The sequence below is a fragment of the Protopterus annectens genome, chromosome 2.part0 (genome assembly GCF_019279795.1).
Source record: "Protopterus annectens isolate FY-2018-M chromosome 2.part0, PAN1.0, whole genome shotgun sequence".
NCBI lineage: Eukaryota > Metazoa > Chordata > Ceratodontiformes > Protopteridae > Protopterus > Protopterus annectens.
Window position 1 is genome coordinate 1,823,678,094 of NC_056728.1, and position 14,638 is coordinate 1,823,692,731.

Consider the following 14,638-nt stretch of genomic DNA (forward strand, 5'->3'; position numbering starts at 1 on the left):
ATGTTAATAGGACATGCTGGAGGGACAGATTCTTATCCCAGAGGCTCCACTCACTCTGGATTGTAATCCCAGTTTCACATAGGCAGAGCCACCCACTGACCACCTACAGGAGACATCTTGACGACTGTATGGGTGATTGTATGTTTACCCCTGGGATATCTTCTGTGTCCCTGCTAGACAGAGGCACACTAGCCTATACTTACATGGGCTATCTTGTGTGACCTACTATTTACATGCACAGTGTAGTAATCTGACAGGGATGCGAATGCAAACACACTCTGGCTAGGCTTGTACATGCCCTAGGGAAGATAGCCTAGTATCGACCTCTGAACCTATGCTAATGTTCGGGATGCACAATGTTTATTGCTGATACTGTTTGCAGGTCTTTATCATCTTTGCTTTCCCAGTTTCTATGAACAAGTTAGGTATCTGCAGAACATATTTGATTATGACAGGGTTCCACTATATTATATATGTGTCTGTTGTCATATGACTGTGTGCACAGGGCAGATTGCTGGATAGTGAGAGGTTCCTGGGTTAACACACGCAACTGCCAGATATGTGTGGCCCACTGCTGTACTCAGACATGGCCTAAGTGTGTGAGCATGCCCAGTTCAGGCTTTCCGTGTTTTGTTGCATGACATTTGTCTCATTTATTCAAGTGTGTGAGCATGCCCAGTGTGACCTTTCAGTATGTTGCTATCTGAGGTCCACTACATTTGTTGATGTGTGTGAACATGACCAATATTAACATTTATACTGTGTGTGTTGGAAGTCAGGTTCTGTTCTTACTGCAGGACTCACCTTTGTGTCATAACTCGACAGTGATTATGCTGTGCCTGCAGGGTTTCCATGAGATACTTTGCATAGACTTATCATCATTCCTTCATACAAACTGACCACTGCAATACTGTCATGGTTTAGTGGTTCAGTACTTTAACTATAGTGCACAGTATCCTGAGTTTGAGGTCCGTCACTGCTTTATATTTTCATACTGAGCAGACCAGACTGCTTAAGGGCCAGTTAAGCAAATATGAGCATGTTGGCTTTTGTTCAGCTATGCCCTACTTAGACCAGGCTTGTCCGACATTGCTCAATATTCACCAACATTACTGGATGTTGCCCAATATTACTCAACATTGACCACAGTTGTGCTAGTTGTTGTGTGCGATTTTGTTTGCATATACTACATGGTGGTAAATGCTGTTTAGCACTGCTTTATATTGCTTAACACATGGCAATCATGCCTCAGGTGGTGCTGCAGGGCTGCCTATGTCGGATGCACACACTACACTCCCTGTACATGTTTGAAAGCAGGTAGTGTCAACTTAGGCATCCCTTTTACTATATGTGCAAGTCAGAGAGAGGTATAACTTCCAGAGTTCCTACTGAGCCAGTGTATGTGCTATGGGTTGCCTCTTTGCCAAGGCCAAAGCATACTGGGCACGCCTCCTTCTGCTGACTGGGGTAGGCTCAGGTTGTTCCTCCTCCGAGTCACGCTCTGCCTGTGATGGCCTTGGCAATGGTGGGGGGCTGTTTGGCCTGGGCCTATGCTGGTCCTGCTACAGCTGTTTTCACTGGCTCATATTATGTAGCATAGCACATACCATGACAATTTGGGTACATGTAGTTGGTGAGTACTGCAAGGCTCCACCAGATGTGTCCAGGCACCGGAACCATGACTTGAGCAGCCCAAACACATGCTTGATTACATTACGTGTTTGTGCGTATGCCTCATTATGGTGTTCCTGTTCAGGTGTGTGTGTGTTTCTGATGGGTGTCATCAGCCACGGCTCCAGTGCATAGCCAGCATCCCCCACTGGGTGACCATGTGGGATGTCCCCAATGGCAAATGTCTGGTACAGCTGCATCAGATGCCAGATATAGGAATCATGGTAGCTTCCAGGGCAGCCAGCACACACATTCAGTATTATGCCCTGGGCATCACAGATGACCTGGCAGTTGATGGAGGGGAAGCCCTTGCGGTTAAAGTAGACCCTACCCCGCTCGCCGGCTGGTGCTTTGATGCATATGTGCGTGCAGTCTATTGCATCCACTACCTCAGGGTATTCCGCTATTTGCTGGAAGAGACGCATATTGCTGGCCAATACCTCATGGGAATTGGGGAAATATACATGATCACCGACATGTGCTGACATGTCATCCAGGAACTGGTGCAGTACACTGGATGCTGATGCCTGTGATATCCCCATCATATCACCAGTTGGTCTCTGGAAGGTACCTGTTGCTAATATTCTTAGGCCAACACATACCTTGGTTTCCACTGGGATGGGTTCCCCTCTGTTGGTTCTGTGTGTGAGGTGTGGCCTGCACAGCTCAACAATTTGCTGCAGGAGGTCTCTGTCCACTCTATAGTGGTCCACTATCTCCAGCTCATGTAGCCCATGGTAGGTTGCCCTGGGCCTGTAGACTCTTCTCTGTCTCCTCACTGTGGGTTGTCCAGCAGCATTTCCATTGTCACCACCCTCAGCATGTTGCATATGTCACCTTATAACAGCAATGGCAGCCCCTAACATTTCTTTGTCTCAGTAAAGCTTTTTCAGTTTTCACTTCTATTAGCTTACTGCAGTTTCTGTTGTGAGAAACATAATGGACTGTTGTTTGCAGAGTTTTAAGTGCTAGGCTGGGCTGGGCTAGTGTACTGCCTGTGTAATTGCCTGATTCTGATTGTTTTCACCTGCTAGCTCTGCTAGTTCTCCCTGGTAGCTTCCTACTATTTGTTGTGCTTCCTTTTTCCTTTCTGTTTCCTCGGGGGGTGCAGCGCCACGCACACAAGTGCAAACACGCTCACAGCAGCTCACACGCACGCACACATGCTTACACGGACTAAAACTTGCTTATTCGGGTTAAAACGTGTGCACACCAGTGCAAACACGCTTACAACTCTTTAAACAACCTTATACATGCTTATTCTGGCTTAAACATGTGCACTCACACTTACACGCACACACTCTGTCTTACTCGGGTTTACAGGCACGCACACGCATGCATACCCGCTCAGCAAGAAACTTTGGTGTTATCCACGGCATACACCTTCCATTTCTTGCCTTTACCTAGCCTACCTGTTGACACACCTCTTTCCATGATGTGTAAATGACAGCTGACACATGCCACTCTGCTCCAGTGAGCTTCACTTCTCTCATACATACCCCACTCGTGATGTCACCTATCTTCTACTCTGTTACTCCCGTTATCCTACTCCTACACTCCACTGACTGTTCTCATTTGCTATGTAAACTTGCGATTCACTATCCTAACCCTCCTTTGCACTGGATTGCCTACTAATGCTTGGTTACATCTCTTAGGCTGAGTTTCCCCCCTTAGCAGCCTCTACTCGGTGGCCATGTTGTCTTCAGCCTGCCATTCCCTTGCATTGTACATTAACAATTTAAATAAGATCCACATTTGTGGGTTTTAATTTTTAGTTTTCTGGTTGTTAGAGCGCAGCCTGTTTGCACGGCGCTGCGCTACGCTTAAACATCGGAAATCGGAGAAAAAAAACGAATTCTTTTTTTTCATATTGCATCAGGAAACATTGCTAATGGCCGTATATTTGGCCATTGGCATGCTTCCTGCACTGGATGCAACCTTTATTTGGAGCTGTCACGGCTCCGTTTTGCTATTTGCAGAATGGTACTCAGTTGTCAACTGAGTACATTTCTGCAAATAACACTGCACTTACTCGGACAGGTTTGGGTTTCCTGAATTGCAAATCTACCTCATTTGCATGCCTTTCGCCTGCAGTTGAGGTAATTTGCATATCCCAGCCCTGTCCGTGTAAGAGCCGTTTTAGGAGCTCTCTTGCACACCCCTGCAGGCTGTTCCTGGATCGCTCTTCGGACATGATGGCTGCATGGAGTCTTACTCTACTCTTAGACTCCATGCAAGCCATCGTGAATCCGGCCCAGTATGTAATGCTTCTGGTACAGGAGCATTGTTTAAATAAGTTGTGAGATAATGGCAACAGTTACAGAATATGTAATACTTCTGTACAGGGGCACATCTAAAGTAAGTTCTGAGAGACTAGTAACAGAGTATGTAATACTTCTGGTACAGGAGCATCACTTAAATAAGTTGTAAGAAACTGGTAACAGTTACAGAATATGTAACACTTCAGTACAAGGGCATGTCTTAATTAAGTTGTGAGACAGTAGTAACAGAGAGTATGTAATACTTCTGGTATAGGCACATTGCTTAAAGATATTGCAAGAGACATAACAATTACAGAGTATGTGATACTTCTGGTATAAGAGCACTGGTAAAAGCTAATGCTGGTGTGCTCCTGGGATCTAAGTTTGGATAACACTGAAGATGTTTAGCCTTTGTGTCATCTGTTACCCCTGTACTGTTTCATGTCAAATCAAATACAACTGTGTCATTTTTTACCATTTCCATCATGAACACCTTAAAGAGATAAAACATAATTGTGATTGTAGCACAGCTTGTAGCACAGCTGGGTAGATGCAGTAATGCAGGCTGCTAGGCAGCCACTCATCTAGCTCTTCTGTTATATTTGAATGGACCTTGTTCGTAAGTTCATAGGTTCAGAGGGAGGTACTAGGCTATCTGCCCGAAGGCATTTATAAGCCTAGCCAGAATGTGTTGGCTTTCACCACCCCTTTAGATTAGCTTACTGTGCCTCTGTCCAGCAGAGCCACTGAAGTGATCCTCGGGGTAAACTTTCTGTTTGCCATTCACTCATCAAGGTTTCTCTTGAAGAGTGTTAGTGAGGAGCTCTGCCTAATGTAGATTGGAATCTTGTTCCAAAGCATGGGAAGTCTCTGGGACAGGAATCTCTTCCTCTAGCATGTCCTATTTATTGTTGTGGTGAGGTTTAGATCCCTAGAGTGTGTGGCTCGAGGGGATAAGGTTTTCTTTAGGTGGAGCATGCCCATCAATTCTGGGTTGGACATGGCCTTGTATGTCAGGCAGAGATCACCTCTGAGTAGACGGTATGCAACTGAGTACAGCTGGAGTTTCTTCAATCGAGTTGCACAGAGCATCTGTTTGAGGCCAGTGATCCTCTTGGTGAGGTACTTCTGTGGTCTTTCCAGCTGTTGCAGGTGTCTTGTAAGATACATCCCAAATGGGGCATTGTACTCTATGATGGGTCTGATGAGTGATGAGTAGAGGGACACAATGACCTCTTTTGATCTGTATGCGAACCCTTTTGTGATTAGGTGATTAGGTGGGCCACATAGAAAGATTTTCTAACCACTTTGGCAATGTGATTATCAAAGGAGAGATTATTATCTACTTGGGTCCACAGATCCCTTATTACGTTTTCCAAATTTAGGGGACTACCACCTATGTGGTAGTTTGTGGGTACTTTGTTTTTTCCAAAGGGGATGACTATGCACTTTTTGGTATTTAGCTTGAGGCCATTATTTTGACACCAGGTATCCGTCTCAGTGAGACCATTTTGGAAGATGTCTGTGTCAGCCGGAGAGTCAATTATAGCTCCTAGTTTGCAGTAGTCTGCGAACTTGGTCAGCCATAGTCCTCCTGTGCTTGCCTGCACCTCTGAGAAGTATATGCCAAACAGGAGTGGTCCTAGGACTCAGCCCTGGGGAATGCCACTTGTAACCGGTTTAGAGTCGGACCTAGCTCCTGCAACTCTCACCATGTGGATTCTGTCCATGAGCTAGTTGGCAACCCATCTTGTGATGTAGGGGTTTATGTTCAGGCTGGTGAGCTTGTCTATAATATCAGAATGGGGAATGGTGTTGAAGGCCTTTGCGAGGTCTAGGTAGGCTGTGTGTACCACCTTTCCCTCGTCTATAACCTTGGTAACTGTCTCAAAGAAGTCCACCAGGTTTAGGAGGCATGATCCATCCTTAACAAAGCTGAACTGGGTAGGGTCCAGTGTTTGGAGGTTCCCAATGTCTCTGTTAATGAGTTCCATGATGATGCTCTCCATAGCCTTGCAGACCAAGCTAGTCAGGCTTATAGGGCGATAGTTCCTGGGGTCTGTTGTGGCTCCACCTTTGTGGAGCGGAATAACTGTTGCTTTGCACCACTCTATGGGTACGTAGCCTGTGGAAAGGCTGAGTTTGAATAGTGTGTTTAGGTGAGGGGTTAGTTAGTCTTTCAGCTCATGTAGGACGCAGCCTGGGACACCGTCTGGTCCCATTGATGCTGTGTTTTTGGCTTTGGAGAGGGCTGTTTTAACCTGAGTGTCTGTGATTTCAGGGGCTCTACATTCTTCTGGTATGGTTATGGGCCCTTTTGGGGTGAGGGGGGGGTGAAAAGTTTGCACTGAATCTGTCTGCCAGGATGTTGGCGATATCGGTCGGTTCAGTGTATTTTGTGCCATTCTGCACTAACTCTGAGCAGATCTGAGCATTGCCTCTTAGATTCTTGACATAGCTAAAGAATGCCTTGTGGTTATCTTTGGAGTCCTTGGCAATTTTTCTTTCGAAGCTTGCCTTGGATGATTTTATGAAGGATTGTAGTTTCTTGCTGATACTGATCAGGGATGTCTTTCCTTCTTGGGATTTTACTCTTTTCTGTACTCATTTCCTCCTTCTATTGTATAGCTTGTTTATGGCAGGGGTCCACCAAACTGGTTTCCTTTTCTTGGAGGAGTGAGTCTTGGTTTCGCTTGGGATAGCATGATCCATGCATTCTTGTAGGTGCCCATAGAATGCATTAGTAAAGGATTTTGCAGCTCGGGCAGCATTATCCTTTAGCATGGGGGCTTTGAAACTTTCCACCTCTGTCTTAAGTAATGTGAAGTTTGCTTTTGAAAAGTTTTTCATGGTGGTTTCCTTGTCCGGGGGTGGGGGCGGAATGTGGATATACAAAGTGATTTGTTTATGGTCAGATCTAACAAGCAAGGGGTTGACCTCCAGTGTGGAAAACCATTGATCCGGGGTGTTTGAATTTATAAATTCTAGGAAATGTTTGGCAAGGGAGTTAATACTTGAGTAGTTCTCCCAGTTAATGTTTGGGTAATTGAAATCACCCAATATTGGGGTGTTTGGTAGGACCTTTATGTTTCCCAGTGTTTCCAGAAATGCGGAATGGGGGTCCTGGGACATGGTGAGTGATCTGTAGCAAGCTACAATTTGAATTGCAGTTTTGCTTATTGTTAGTTGCACGTGGATGATCTCTGAAGCATCGTGCTGTGCCACTAACCTGGAGGTGTGGGTATCCTTGATGAATATAGATACGCCCCTGCATTTTGTATTTCGGTCTGGGTTCTGTGGCCGAAATGTATGGTATGAGTTGTAGCTTGGTAGTGCTTATTTGCTCTCTGGAGCCTTAAACCAGGTTTCTGTTACTGCACATATATTGATTTTCTCCGTATTGAGGAATGCCTTGCTGCGTGCATTTTGAGGTTTAGAATTCTGGCATTGAGTAGCATTACCCTCAGTTTTTTGTTACTTGTGCTATTTACGGTGGTGGGTTTGTCTTTTGAGCCTTGCCTAAAAGAGGCACTATGGGGGTGGCAAGTGCCTTGGCCAGTATTCGAAAGCCTAAGGGTGACAGGTGCAAGTCATCTCTAGCAAAGCAGTGTAGCTTTTCGAGCATGTCATCCCAGGTGGACAGACACTGGATCCCCTTTGAATGACACCAGAAACTTAGCCAATTGTTGAAATTGATATTTTTTTTCTTTATGCCATGGTATCATTCTTGGTGAGGGTCAAGGTCATACCGGCCTGTGCTACGTGATCAGAGAGCTCTTCCATGTCTCTTTTCATGTAGTCCAGGGAGGCATGGCTCAGGTCATTCACACCAACATGGATAATGACAGAGTCGTATTTGTACTTGTTCTGGAGTGACCTGAGTGCTTGTGTTATGTGGCGGATCCTGGTACCTGACAGGCAGCTAACAGTAACTTTCTCCTTATTCAGCCTAGTGAGTGGGACGTCAGTGTGCCTGACTATAGAGTCACCTATTACTAGTATGTTGGGTATGTTATTTTGCCGTAAGGGCTGTGATTGCGTGGCACACTGGTTTTGTGAAGTATGTGTTTTATGGTTTGTGTTGGGGGTGGAGGTTGCTTGGATGTCTACTTTGGAGGTCTCTGTTGCTTTTGCAGATTTTTATTTAGAGCCTCCGAGTATGTTTTCATGCATTTATGTGTTTTTTTTGCCGGTGCTGGTTTAATGGGTCCATGTGAGACTGGTGGTGTGATGCAAGTATTTCCCTTCTCCTCTTGACTGTCTGATCCAGTCTTGGGTTGAGAGAGCTTTGTCTCCAGTTTGGCTGTATAATTGCATCTCTCACATGTATTAGTGTTTGGTGGTAGGAGGGGAGGGTTGTCTGTGCACATGAGGCAGTTGTAACATTGCTTCAAAATGCCCAGATTCACCAATTGGACTAGAGAGTACACCTGAAACTGCCCTTTGGACATGCCTGGATAGGTACAGTGAACTGTTTTACTGAATGGCTGGTAAGGTCGAATAGAGAGCCTTGTCCTTCTGTACAGTATAGAGGGGTTTAGTGCTACGGTTTATAAGTGCTTGCTATGAGTTTTGAGCAAGTGCCAGGCTGAGAAATGAATGGCTTGAGTGCTTAAGTTGAAAGTTTGTCTAGTTCCAAGGGAAAAATTGAAGAGGAGACTTTGTGGAGCCAGGAATAGTTATACCCTAGCTAACCGGTGCTGCCCGGCATGCAAAACCAGGCAAATGCTAATTCTTGTCTGCAGACAAAGTATATTGCAAAGCACAAATTAGCTCATAGCTTCCCTGTATACTATTTATTGAAGCATTAAATGATAGTTTTATCACAAGTTTCAGAAACACTTCCATTTTTTTCTCTCTAGTTAAGCTACATCCCAGCTGATTGGTTCATATGTGAATACTAGGCTATTAGTTTGCAGACATGCCTAGCCAGACAGTGACCAAAGGTGAGAATCAAATTTTGCATGGTGAATCTAGGGTGACCATGGTGGTGCAGCGGTTAGCATTGCCACCTCACAGGAAGAAGTTCTCTAGGTCAGTTCTCAGCTGGGGTGCCTTCTGTGTGGAGTCTGCAAGTCCTCCGGCAGTCTTGTGGGTTTCTTCTGGATGCTCTGTTTTTCTCCTACATTCCAAAGACATACTGCAGGTGGATTGGACACTCTAAATTGGCCCTAAGTGAGAGTGTGTTCCTTCTGTGGAAGGTTGGGCACTAGGCTGGCAACTCAACACTGTAAAACTCCACTGCCAATTGTTCTGCGGCCCATTGTTCTGCTGTGTTGACCCCTAATGGGAAAAGCTGAAAGAAGGAGAAGTCTGTAAGGTTAACACCTTGAAAATAATGCTAACCTCTAACCCCAATTAGGCCAGACCCCATACCCTGCATTTCTGTTCTTAATTATTTTATGTTTATGCCAACATTATTTTAATTCCTTCCTTTCTTTCTTAACATTTATTAACCAGGTAAGTGGGTTGCTCTGAAGATGGTTTTCAGCCATGAATCGCAACAAAGGAACAAACCAATAGAAGACATTTCCTTAATATTACGAAGACCATTACTAAATACTGCAAACATCAGCATGTCTTAAATATTACAAAAGTGAAATGTAAATTACAGTGCCACCAATTATTAGACATAACACATGTTATACCAGATAAAGAAATGCGTGTTGCAAACAACTACCTCAATAGCAGTGGATATTAACCATCTTAAAGTGAGAGATCTGTGATTAGACACCATATGTACAGAACAGAGATTACTAAGGTAACGGAAAATGAAGTCCATGCATTAGAAAACATGAAATAATGTAAAGAGTCTATGTATTAGATAAAAATTAGAATAGAAGTAGGCAGAAAAGAGAAAAGTGAGAATATTTTATCAAGAGAAAGGTGGACAGCTATAGCTGGAAAAGTAGGTGAAAAAAAGATTAAAAATCCTGTGCCAGCAAGGCCTCCTTTAGAAGAAAGTTTAAAAAAATAGTGGTGGTACAAATGAGAACAGAATACAGAACATATATATAACTGCATTAATAATTACTGAGTCTATTTAGCTCACACTTTAATGGAAATCAAGAAATAGTAGTCTGCACTTGTTATGTAGTCATGTGTTAAAGGAGAACCGCACCCACACACTAAAAAAACATGTTTATTTCATCATGGTTTCGTGTTTCCTACATTTTAACACTACTCTGGGACTATTTACAGGTTTTTAAATATTTTATATGCAATTTCTGAATCTGACCACATGGGGTCTGGCATCTTGAAATAATTCTGATTGTTTAGTCTGCCCCATCATGCAGTACTTGTCTGTAAATAATTGTGTCATGTATGCCTATTTCTTCCTGAAGCTCCTGTCATTGCATTGATTTTACATGCATACACTGCTGTGCTGCGGTAGCGTTGTCACCTCACAGTTAGACGTTGCCCGTTCGATTCTCAGTTAGAGCGTCTTCTGTGTGGCGACATGTGTAAATGGGCGTTCCTTCATTGAAGGTTGTGCGTTAGGCCCGGCAAGCCAGCACGTAAAACTCTACTGCCAATCATTAGCGGATCGGAGTTCCACTGTGGCGACCTCTAACCGGGAAAAAGCCAAAAGACACAAACAAACAAACACTGCTGTCTTTCAGTCAGTTAGTTTTAAATAACGTCATGCCATTCAGTGACTGCTTAAAACACAAAGAGTACAAATGTTACAGAACAGACTTTCAAAGTGCTTTTTACTGCTGCTTATTTTTAGAATGGCTAAACTGCAGTGTTTTGTGAAGCCTGAATTGTACTACTTTAGCAGATCTCCCATTCCTTTTCACACCTAACTTCCATAGCTTTCAAAGTGCTAAGGGTAATTTGAGCTGTTAAAACCTGTGATTGACAGCTCACAGCAGGAGACTTGACCCATGTACTGTTTCCTTGTTCTAGCCTTTACTTTCTGTATGGGTAGGGGAAGGACAAGGGAGCTGTGACATTACAGCATGTGTGGGTTTTTAGGAAGGTTGTGGAAATGTCAGTTTGGGGAAGGAATTGGCCGGAAAACTACCTGTATTCATAGGTGTTCATGACATCAATGAAATGGAGACTGTAGCAAGCTTTACCAGGGGTGGGCAAAAGGTTTTTGAAAGTGAAACCACCACAGTATAGTAAGTTACTGTTCTAGTTGAAAGAAACAGTCTATTTAAAATATTTTAAATGCTGTATTGTTGTTTATTCATAGCAGGGACAGTAAATAGGGAGAAAAAGGGCAGAGAATTTGAGCATTTAATAACAGAATCCCATTGTTGTCCTTTAACAGTAGGGTCGCCACCTTCCACCCGTCGCACCTCCCATAACCCCGGCCACCCTACCATTTTCTGCCCATTTTGTGATGTCATTGTCACGTCACACAGGGGACACCCTCTTTTTCCAATCATGATGCTTTTCTTCTGCAGATTTACTATGCTTTTTGAAAAAAGGCATAGTAAATCTACTGATTTAACATACTCAGATCGGAGTTTGTACAGTGTTTTCCAGACTACCGGAAAATCATTTTGATTTCCAGATAGTCCAGAAAAAAAATGCTAGTTAACAGAGAAGCATTATCATGAGTATAAAATTTTTAGTTTGAGAAGGCATTAACTAATTAACTCCAGAACAGCTCTTTTCAGTGTATACTTTTGTCTCCCAGTGGGTGTGGCTTGAGCCTTTTGAAAAATTGAAGTTATTGCGTTACAGTTCAAACAAATATTCATATCTCTGGAACAGTAAGTGTTACTAGAAAACTGTAAATGGCAAACTATTCAGGATAAATGAATCTTTATGTTAGTGGCATCCATTCAGTTTGATGCTTTAAGTTGAATTTTATAAGCCAAAGTAAAGGCAGTGAATATTAATTTTGTAAGTTTGTACAAACAGCTTATGATACCTCAGTAACCATTTAAGCAAGACACATACTGCCAGTAGGATTTTCTTTGTGCAGCTCTGAGCTTTCATATGAGTCTATGCAGTTCTGTCTGTGTTACCTGAATACTGAGATATTTAGAGAAACATGAAAATGATTACAATACATGTAAACAATATGCAAATAATATTCAATATCTCTTTAGCTGCATTAGACAGAGGTCAAATATCAATACAATTGTATTTGCCATTATGTATGCTCTAAATTGAAATCTTCTGATACCTTGTATGTAGCATGGCTTTGGAATTATTATAGCAAATATTAAGAAGCAATATTTGACTCTACAGGTGTCAGTAGGAGGTAACAGTCTGGAGGCTCACTCAGCTGTAATGACACATATGTTTAAAGCAGTCACGTTTACTTTCCTTTGCTTAATATGATTTTAGATTCCTCCTGAATACTGACATTTTCTCTGGTTCCTTACATTATTTCGCAGAGATTTCTAAGGCGCTGGTGGCACTTTGCTTAAAACCTTTGTCTGTAGAGGTCAATATACAGTTTTGCCTCGTGAGCTGCATTGCATTCTGAGTTCCAAGACTGTAGCTATGTGCCATGCTCTAAGAATATTTTAACTGGGGGTAGTAGCATTTTTTAACAGCTTGAAGGAAAGTGTTTTAAGAAGAAAAGTTCCTTTGTCAGATATTGTTGAGCATGTAGCTTTTCTGCAGTCAAACAATGATATTCATTTAATCGACAAAATAAATAAACCCAAAGAATTTTTTCTTGGTGGTTTCTAAGATGGTGGTATTGTGAATAGACAAAAGGGTAGTGATAAGCCTAGGGAGGAGAACATTCACCAGCAATAGCTTTTCTAGCTTCAGTCGTAAGGAGATGGGTTGCTTTGTAGGAGACACTAGGCTGGTTTAGAACTGGAATTTTGTGTGATGTTGAAAGGTCAGGTTTTGATCTAGTATGAGACCCACATATGTTTGTGCAGTGACATAGCATGGTGTCTCCAGCAGGGTCTTTAATAGTTAAAGAGAAAGGCTGGCTTATTATTCTGTTAGTGCCGAAAAGCATTACTGTGGATTTTTATTTGTTTAATGTTGGCACATTTCTTTACGTGATGCTGTTTTAAATGATCTGTTTATCTGATATTATTTTGTTATAATATGAGACATTAAAATTTAGCTGTGAGATCCATCATTTGAAAACTGAAAGAGCACAGGTTTGAAACATATCATAGTTGTTATCTGATGCTAAACAAGTGACACAACCTTTATGTTTTGATAATTTTAAATACTAAAGCAAGCTGAAACAGAATCCCACAAACAAAATTTATATATTAGGCAGTTCTTGTAAAGTGCATATTTTTAAATTGCAACAATTTTTTGGCTAAATTACTTGACACATAAATGTTATTACAAAACTCCCAGAGGAAGCACAGGACATCCGTATTCCGAGTCTTAAGGATGATCCCCTGCAAACAGTAACAAATGGCACAGCTGGTATTCTGATTGCAGGCTGTGTAAAGAAGGAATCTTTTTTATTTACTATTTCCTCATCTCTGAAGATGTGAAAGTTTAGGGTAATCTTTAAAGAGTTAGGCCAGCTGTTGTGCTCTTCAGAAACAGTCAGTAACCTAATAATTTAATTACACTGCCTGGGAGGGACAGGAAGCCAAAAAGGTCATGTCTTGGGGATCAGCTTGCTCTGTGAGTTTCACACTTGAAAGTGTAATGTAAAGGGTCTATAAGGGAAACAATCAATAAATGTTGCTTTATTTTTGGTTGAATAGATTATTCATTGTATTAAAATGACAGCAAGTTTATGAGTGTTTAATAAGGAATTTGAATGTAGTCTTCAGTATGGTTTTGCAAAATTGTTTATAGTAATCAGGGCTCCTGTCACAGTTATAGGATTGTTTTATGTAATCTGTATAAATTGCTTTATATAGGTAGAATATAAACTGTTATTTGCTATGCAAAATTGTGTCATTGTGTTTTATACAAGTTGATTTAATGGAATTCTGCTAGATTATATAATCTACTCAAAGTATCTCACTAAATCTTTGGCACTGTTGATCCCTGGACATGGTATTCTTTAGTTTTCAGGCAGGTGCCTTTACTGCCAGGTCACAGTACTTCACATTACAAAGACTGATGCAGTACGTTCCTTTTTTAAATACACTGAGCCATGCATGATTCCTACAAAACTCACAGGGACTATAGCTGCAACAATCACTTCCCTTCTGTACCACTAGACAAGAGGCTAGGTTCCCAAGAGTACATTAGCTTTTTTGAGGTTAATTAGAAGTTTATTGGAGATTGACCAGTTGCATAATATTGTGAAATCTATGACAGAAGAATGCCGAAGAAGCTGAAAAGTAAGGTGTACAAGACAGTGGTGAGACCAGTAATACTGTATGGTACAGAAACCTGGGCAGTAAAGGCAGAACAGTTGAAAAAGCTAGAAGTGATAGAATGAAGTGCCTGAGAAAGGTGGTAGGATGCACACTGTGGGACAGACGAAGAAATGAGGATATAAGAGCAGAAGTCAAAGTAGCTCCAATTGCAGAAAAAATCAAAGAGAACAGATTACGGTGCTTTGGGCACATGTGCGGGAAAGCAGAAGACAATCTAGTGAGGAAGATTTGAGGCAGACAGGAAGAAGGTAAGAGGAAGCAAGAACATCCAACAAAGAGGTGGATGGATTGTGTGAAAGAAGCTCTGTGACAGTCAGGCATGAGTGTTGAAGAAGGCAAGAGAGTTGCACTGAATCAAGAGAGTTGGTGACAGTTAACACGATACCCCAACCCCATGTAGAAAAATGGGAAAAA